Raw genomic sequence first — 9,378 nt, forward strand, 5'->3', positions numbered from 1 at the left:
CACACACACACACACACACACACACACACACACACACACACACACACACACACACACACACACACACACACACACACACAGACGTCGAGTAAAATATAAGCCTGATTTAGCTTCTCGAACACAGGTGTATAAATCATCACCACCACAATGACCACATCACCATAGCATCTGCCACCACCACTGTTATATTGAATATTTTTACCACCAGCATAACTAGTGCCACCACCACAATATTACTTCTTTCACCACCAAAAACACTACCACCACCAGCACCACCACCACCACCAATACTTCAGTAACTGCAACCACTTCCACCACCATCACCACAGTGAACACTATACTGCCACCACAACAAATGAGCACCAACGCCATTAATGTTATTCCAGTAATTATTACTGCTACTACTACTCTTATTCCTCCAACACCACTACTTGGTTAGCGAGGGAGACGGGCAGGAACAGAGTGAACTATGTGGAAATCAATAAATAATATGAGGAGCCTCTCTCTCTCTCTCTCTCTCTCTCTCTCCTTCCATTCCTTCTTTTCGTATCTCCATCCTCACCTATTGCTTTCATTCCTTTGTTTTGACTCCTCTGCATATTTGCAGTCTTATTCCTTTCTCTGGATACCTCAGTCCTGATCACTTTCTCTCCATCGTAACCTGTCCCCATCCAGATCTGTTTCATTCCATTCTCACCCCTTTCTATCTATACGTCCATTCATGTCTCTTTCTCCACATCTTCATCTTCACCCATATATCTCCATATCACCATCCTCCTTTTATCTCCATACCTCCATTCCCCCTTCCCTCTCTCTCTCTCTCTCTCTCTTCACATACACTCCCCCCACCCGCACCCCCCCACTCTCTCTCTCTCTCTCTTCACATACACCCCCCCCACCCGCACCCCCCCACTCACTCGCACCCCCCACAGACACATACATGCGCGTGCGTGCTGGTACACATTTATCTTTCCTTCCTCTTTCATTTCTAGCATTTTCATGACGTTTTCCTTTCTACCACCATCCTCTGCACAGGACCCTCTCCTCTGGTTCCATCCTTCTCAATGTCTTCCTTTCTTCTCACCATGTTCTCTTTCAGTTCTCCATTACCTCACTCTTTCTTCCCTCCTCTTTTCCTTTCCTTCTCATTTCATCCTTTACATATCCCACCTTTCCCTTATTCCTTGTCATTTACCTCTTCTCATTGTCTTCTCTTTATATATCGTAATTCTCCTTCCTCTCCACTACTTCTCCCTTTTCCTGCACGAGCCACTCATCCTTCCGAAGCTTCCCTCAGATATATATATATATTTTTTCACCTTTTATCTTTACCTCACTCTTTCCATCCCAACACTTCCTCTCTCTCTCTCCTCTCTCTCTCTCTCCCCGCGCCACCTGAGGAAGTTGGTAATAAAGACTCCATCGGGGCGTGAGCGATTTCATTAAGTGTCAATTACTTCCGTCATCTTCCCGCTGGTCTCTGGTGATGGTGGCCGTGATGGTGGCGACACAAGGAAGAGCTGGTGATGTTAGTGGTAATTGATGGATGGGTACGAGTGGTGGTGCTGAGTGCTGCAGGTGATGTTGAGTGGTGATGACAGTGCTGAGTGTGGTGGTGGTGGTGATGAGTGGTGGTGATGATGTTGAGTGCTGATGATGTTGCGTGGTGGTGATGATGTTGAATGGTGATGATGTTGAGTGGTGGTGGTGATGGTGAGTGGTGATGATGATGGTGCTGGATGGTTGTGATAGCGCTGAGAGGTAATGATGATGTTGAGTGGTGGTGGTGATGTTGAGTAATGAAGATAATGTTGAATAGTGAAGATGATGTTGAGTGGTGGTGATGATGTTGAGTGGTGGTGATGATGTTGGGTGGTGGTGATGATGTTGGGTGGTGGTGATGATGTTGAGTGGTGGTGATGATGTTGAGTGGTGGTGATGATGTTGAGTGGTGATGATGATGTTGGGTGGTGGTGATGATGTTGAGTGGTGGTGATGATGTTGAGTGGTGGTGATGATGTTGGGTGGTGGTGATGATGTTGGGTGGTGGTGATGATGTTGGGTGGTGGTGATGATGTTGAGTGGTAATGATGATGTTGAGTGATGGTGGTGATGTTGAGTGGTGGTAGTGATGTTGAGTTGTAGTGATGTTGAGTGGTCGCGGTGATGTTGAGTGGTGGTTATGATGTTGAGTGTTAGTGGTGATGTTGAGTGATGATGATGTTGAGTGGTGGTGATGATGTTGAGTGTTAGTGGTGATGTTGAGTGATGATGATGTTGAGTGGTGGTGATGATGTTGAGTGGTAGTGATGATGTTGAGTGGTGGTGATGATGTTGAGTGATGGTGATGATGTTGAGTGTTGGTAGTGATATTGAGTGGTGATAGTGATGTTGAGTGGCGGTTATGTTTAGTAGTGGTGATGATGATGAGTGGTGTTGATGTTGTTGGGTGGTGGTGGTGGTGGTAATGAAGTTGAGTGGTGGTGGTGATGGTGTTGAGTAGCGTTGATGATTGTGTTGAATGGTGGTGGTGGTGTTGGGTGGTGATATGATGATATTGAGTGGTGGTGATGATGGTGTTGAATGGTGGTGGTGGCGTTGGACGGTGGTGTGATGTTGAGTGGTTGCTATTATGCTGTTGAGTGATGGTGGTGTTCTTGAGTGGTGGTGATGAATGGTGGGGATAACGGTGCAGTGTAGCAGTGGTAATGCGTAATGGTGATAATGAGTGGTGACGTTTATGTGTGTTGCTGCTGATGTCGAGTGATGGTGTGATATGGTGTTGAGTGCTGGAGAAGTGTGGTGCTGGTGGTTTTTATGGCGTCATGACTGTAATGAAGTGGTGACTAATGTTTGGATAGTGCAGTGATGGGGCTTTGATTTAATCTAGTAGGTGGATGTGAAAAACTGACAGGATTGCAGGCACTGACTGTTGACTAGATAATGATGATGGTAATAGTGTTTTAAGTATCAGGTAGCAAGATCAACTGGAAGCATAGGATACCACTTTCTGAACCTTATTGTTGTTATGAATAAAAGTACTGTATACAAAATCAAGACAACAAAAACAGTGAGATATCTCCCCAGGAGTCCTCATCCTATATCTTCATACTAAGAACAGCAGTAGTTTAGTGCCTGGTGGGTGCGATGCGCTTTGTACCTCCTGTCTCATGGAAGGGGCACAAGAGTGGTTTCCCTTTGCACTTCACGGTACAGTAATCCTCTGTATCCTCTTGACACAGGAGAGTGGTCGCAAGGTATTTCCAACCCAGCATTGCGTGCGGCGATGATTTATGAGGCATTACATGAAGGTTCTTCTCTGGTGTCCGGAGCCCCAGTAAAGAGTGAGTTACATCACTCTGTGTTCCCCGACACAGGAAAATGGCTACGAGACGTCTCCAGTCCAGGTGGTGGCTTAGTCATTAAACACTGTGGTTATTTGCATCTCGTGACAAGTGCCTTGCACCTTTAAATCAGAAGCTGTTTGTCTATACATCCACTCAGATTCAGCATTAGTGTTCGACCTTCATGTGCCCCAATCCCATGGTGGCAGTATGGCCGCAATAAGACAAAGTTGGCATGCTGGATGGCTTAGCAGAGCTCGAGAAGCATCTCTTAGGAATGCCGGTGAGCCCAGTGTGAGTCTTATTGAAGGAGGGTGACACAGTCTGGAGAGAGGCTCAGACTGAAGCTTCCTTCTGCCTGGTCTCGTTGTGGAGAGGCTGGGGTGACACTGCCACAGACATAAGATGAGATGCGGTCCTTGCTTGTGTATTCTGCAGATAGGATTGGCATGATACTCTCTAATGCAGCGCTGATCACAGGAACTTTCCTTAAGATTTCTCCTACAGTACCTTCTTTGGAACTTGGATTTACCGAAATAGAACCATGAACAGCCTGCATAATAGCTCTGGTAGGAGGCTAAGTATCAACGGTAGAGCTGAAAGATTGGGCAAGCAGCAGGTAGCAGCTGGTTGAGGTGGTGCATCGTGGAAGGAAGAAAGAGGGTCATTTAGAATGGCAGCATACACGAATTGATCTGCTGCTTCCATTTTTAACGTCGCTTTTTATTTATTCCTGACAAGTGGGATACCACTGTGCGTCAGGATTTTTGTGGACGCCTGATATAGGTTGTATACCTCACATGAGAGATACTGTGCTTTTAATGACTGACCTCACCCATTACACAGCCTCTCATAACATTATTAGTCTGGTCAGAATGTCTAAAGTGCTTACTTACTGCGATGCACATCAGAGATGATGATGATAATGTTGTTATTTTTAAAGTGGTTGTAGTTGTAATGATTAGCTTGTTGCTTTATAGTTAGCTATGGTAGAGACGAACATGACTGGGTCTTCTATAGTACTATATACAGTGAAGTCTCTTTTATCCGAAAATCATGGGACTTTCAAAGTTTCGTTTAATCGATTTTTTTTTGATAAAAGATACAGTAATAATATGTAGGATACAAGGGAACAGTATTGTACTCACCCATCTTGTAACTGTAATAGAAACTGTCAACTTAAATAAATCTTCACACAAATTAACTTAAATAAACCTTCACCAAAACAATTACGTAATTCCATGTAAGCAATTCGAACAAATAGTGTTAAACCTAATTGTTTATTTCATATTTTCTGTTTCCTTATTCAATCATTTCCACATCATTCACATCATCTCCCACATCATCCAAATCTTCCGAGGTGGTGGATGCAGGTGGAGTGGGCAACTAGCTCTAGTGACTAGCGGAGCAACCGTAAACTAACGCTAGTGGCGCGAAACAAGCCCGCCGTGTGTGAATTTTTGGATATATATAAGATTTTTGCGGTTAATCGAAATGAGAATGTTTTAGTAAAACTTACTGTTAATGGCATATTACGGTTAAAAGAATTTCGGATAAAAGAGATTCCACTGTATATATTCCAATTAATATTAGGCATTATTATTCATCTGAAGGTGAAATTGAGGATATTAATGTCAGTTCATAAGGTGAATTAATGATACTGATGATAAAGGAGACGAATGGTAGTGAAAATGATGCCCGGAAGGAAAGATTGTATTATTAATAGTAGTGGTTACATTTTCAGCAGTAATGGATATGTAGCGGTTTCACATATTATAGATGATAAATATGAAGATAGATGGCATTAGTGTTGGTTATTCTGAATTACGCTGGGATGATTCCGGGGATAATGTTCTGAATGGTAACTCCTTTTCCGTTCTGTCGCATGAATTACGATGTGAAATGACCGCACTTACAAAATATGCTGTTACACCTGCTGTGTGTGTGTGTGTGTGTGTGTGTGTGTGTGTGTGAACTTGCTGAGCCGCTGTGCAACTACTGAGATAGATTAGCTTACACTGGGTGAGTAGGCAGGAATATGGATTGGTGAGTGGGTGTGTGGATTGTTGGGAGAAAATGGATCCACGGGGGAGTACTTCCATGGTTAGAATAGGTCCATGAGCGAGAATAAGTCCTTTGGAGAAATGGGCCGAAGTGGAAACATAGGCCTAGTGCATAAAAATAGATTCATGGCAAAATTAGTCGATGGGAGAAGAAACAAGGTCTGATCAAGAAGTATCCAACCTTTAGCTGGGTGAAAAATGCAAGCTTACCGAGTTCAGACTTTAATCACCTTCAAAGTATGCACCTTGGGAATCAACACACTTAACTCAGCAGTCCTTCCATTGCTGGAAATGTTTTGTGAAGTCAGTTTTTGGGATTGCCAACAGGATCTTTGTCGCATTTGTTTTTATCTCATTTGTGTCCTCAAATCTCGGACTCTTCAGCAACATCCACAGTTCAGGAAAATAGCCATATGTCCCTGGGAGCCATGTCAGGAGAGTAGGGAGCCTGCCAGACCTGTGTGATCCTGTGATTGGCCAAAAAATTCTGGATGAGATGGGATGAGCGGGCTGGATCATTGTCTTGGTGGAGCTGCCAGATTTTCACTTCCCACAATTCTCGTATCCTGTGACGCACTGCATTCCATGAGGCAATGCAGGACTCCCAGGTAATACACTTTATTATTTGGCCTTTTGGAGCGTACTCGTAATGAACAACACCCTGCTAGTGGAGAAAATGCTTGTCGCTCTTCACTGACGTTCGGGTATTTTTGAAGTGATTGTGCTACTCCTTAATTTGCTTAACATCCATAGCTTCATTGCCAAAAGCCTGTTGATTGTTCCTGGTGGTTTCGGATTGCATGTCTCCAAGGTTTTGACAAAATTTGATACAATAAGGTCGCTAGATTTGCTCAGTCATCGTGGCACAAAAGGAAGATGTGACGAGCAAGAACACGTCCTCAAACACACGCTTCTCGGCAGCGACTGACCTGGGTGGCAGCACTAAACGTGTTCGAGCATGCACACAGCAATTCAAGGCTACGCTTCACTGAGTCGCATCCCCTTGCTCTTACTGGTTTATGAGGAAAAAAAAAAAAATGGTTGGATACTTTTCTTGTAGATCCAGGCGGGGTTTCAGTGTTTCCCTATGGGACGAAAATGAGTCCGTGAAATAAAATAGGTCCATGGGAAAAACAGTTTAAAAGGGAAAACTGGTTCATGGGGCAAAGTAGGTTTATAGAGGGAAAATCAGTGCATGGGGATAATAAGTTCACAGTGGGAAATAGGTCCATAGTGGACAACAGGTTCATGGCAAAAATAGGTCCATGGGGAAAATGTGTTGATGGGGAAATAGATTCATGTTAGAATATAGGTTCATGGTTAAAATGGGTCCGTGTGGGAATATTTTGTCCATAGGGAAAATGGGTCCATAAGGGAAAGTAGGTCGTTGGGAAAAAAAAAAAATTGGTCCTTGAGGGAAACTGGTCAATGTGAGAACAGATTTCATTGAGTAAATAGGTGTGTAGCAGGGTAATCTTTAGGGAACTAAAGGGCTAATGTGCTGGTTATTAATGAAAGGCAACCAATAACAAGTCCATCATAATATTGGTGTTCCTGTCCTCGTAGCATCGATGATAACACTGGAAAGTTAACGGGAACCAAGAAGCGAGCGGTAAGAACAAAACTGCACCATTTTTAAGTCTTCTCATATTTCAAAGTCATCACTGTTCATTGTGGTCTGTTGTTATTTTCTTTTGTTACATACAGGTTTTCACAGCATTCCATTCACTGTATTTTTTAACCACCCCTCCTGCACATAAACGCCATCCGGAAAATCCAAAAGTCAGTCTCAGAACTCACTGCTCGAAATTTTATGCTCTACGTAATGTCTTCCATTCCGTAATAGATCTCTAACAGTTTCTCCTTCTATTTATTTTTCTGGCTCAGTTTTTCATATTTTCCATTGCTCAAACTTCTTTTATATAATCTTTTAAATTCTACCGCATCTAATGTCTTCCTTCAATTATTTAAAATTCTTTTTTATACAGTATTATCATTAAGATTGTTTTATATTTCCCGTTCCTTTTTTTTCGCCCAGGTTTGATCTTTCTTATCAGCCGTATATTTCCCTCATTGTTTTCCCATCCTCTTGTTCGTTTTTCATTTTTTTTCCTGTCTAGCTATATATTTTCATTGTCTCTTTCCTTTTTCCTCCCTTTCTTTCCTCGTCCTTTCCGTTCCTCCCCCCCTCCCTGCCTTCTACATCGGTCTGCTGTCTGGCTGCCTCCCCCCCTTCACAATGATACCGATATGTCCACCCGACCATGCCATCCATATTCGTCCCCTCCTGCCCTCCCCTCATACCTCTCTCAGAATTCCCTACATACAGAGCCATGCGCTGCTCCATCATCTTCTACTCCTGTACATTAATCTCCTCTCCTCTCAGCTTCATGTTCTCATTTTTGTTTTACGGTACCTTTCTTTGATTTTCTATCCTTAACTTGCTCTAAATATTGTTGTCCATTTCCTTGAGTTTTGTCCCCCCTCTCGAGGCCATTCCTTCACCTTTCTGCCATTTCCAGTCGTGCTCCATTCTTCCCTCCTCTCCCTCGTGTCTCCCTCCCTCCTTCATAATAATAGCAATATGTTCAGCGAGCCATCTAAACTGGAGGACCCCCGTCTTGCAGAAAGTGATCGATATTGGCCCGGCAGCCCGTGCCTGGCCAGCCCCCGAGGCGGACACACAGTTTACATTGGTTACGCCTCACTCCACGCACATTATTAAACCCCACCACCACGCTGCACACGCTCTATATATATTGTATATATATATATATATATATATATATATATATATATATATATATATATATATATATATATATATATATATATTTCAACAAGGCTTGTCATTTTGAGGAGAACAAATTCCTTAGGTAATTCTGAGTCATAATGTTTCATAAAAGGGCCAGTTCTGCTAAGTTTCGTAGTTACGAGTACAGTAGGTTAAAAACGTTCAGATAGTTGTGGTAACAGCGGAGATTTCCACCTCAGACATTAACTATGAATTTGTAATTCTTCATACGAAGAAGTGGACCAAACAGACCCTGATTGAGTGATTACTTGAAGGAATTGTTACAGCACACAAGTTGGAATATTTGAAGGTTGGTGTTTAAGCTCGATTACTGGCGGCAGGTTTCTTTTCTGTCAAGTTCAAAATCCTGTTTGATCAGATCCCTCTTGATTTTTACCTATGGAAGCATTGCAAAGCATTATGCACAACACGCGCTCAAACAGTGGGGGAATTGTGGCCATATGTTCATGAATATTGTATGCAGATGCGACATATCCCAGGCAACGTATAAACAAAGGTTAGGCAGCCGATTATGCGACTTGGTGAAGCATGCATTACAGCAGAGGGACTGTTTGGCCATAATATCTAAAACATAAATAAACATACTATGATGTATCAGACAGTAGATTAATAAGTGTAACACTTTTAACTCCACTATTACCACAACTACCTGAACGTTTTGTATGTACTATAACAACAAGTGCTCGTGGGCCCTTCGGGCCCTTCGCACTTGCTCCTGCGGAGGGCTTTCGAGTTTATGTGCTGTTATGTCACTTGGAGTTTTTGCAGCTAACCAATTGATCGTTTTATCTGCAGCTTCGAGAATGGAACCCAAGTTGTCCGAACGCAAGTCCGAAGTACACACGTAGACACACGGTTACTGCTACAGTTTATTTTAGTTCTACCTCTGGGCAAAAAATTCTACGGAGATCCTATGCCGGGCTTCGGGAGCAGCGTTTTTGTGGTCAAAATGTGATCGCTCATTAAATATAGTAAAAGTTTTTCAGTCGTGATGGGACCAAGTTTTTTTCACATCAGCGATTTTTTTTGCGATTTTTGTGCCAATTTTGGTGCGATTTGAATGTGCAGTTTCGGCTGCCCAAAACACACACACACACACACACACACACACACACACACGGCTGGTGCTATAGTATATTAGATTAGCAGAAATGGA

This window comes from Coenobita brevimanus, chromosome 23 (assembly GCF_032717465.1).
Source record: "Coenobita brevimanus isolate Jiangsu-jjx chromosome 23, ASM3271746v2, whole genome shotgun sequence".
NCBI lineage: Eukaryota > Metazoa > Arthropoda > Malacostraca > Decapoda > Coenobitidae > Coenobita > Coenobita brevimanus.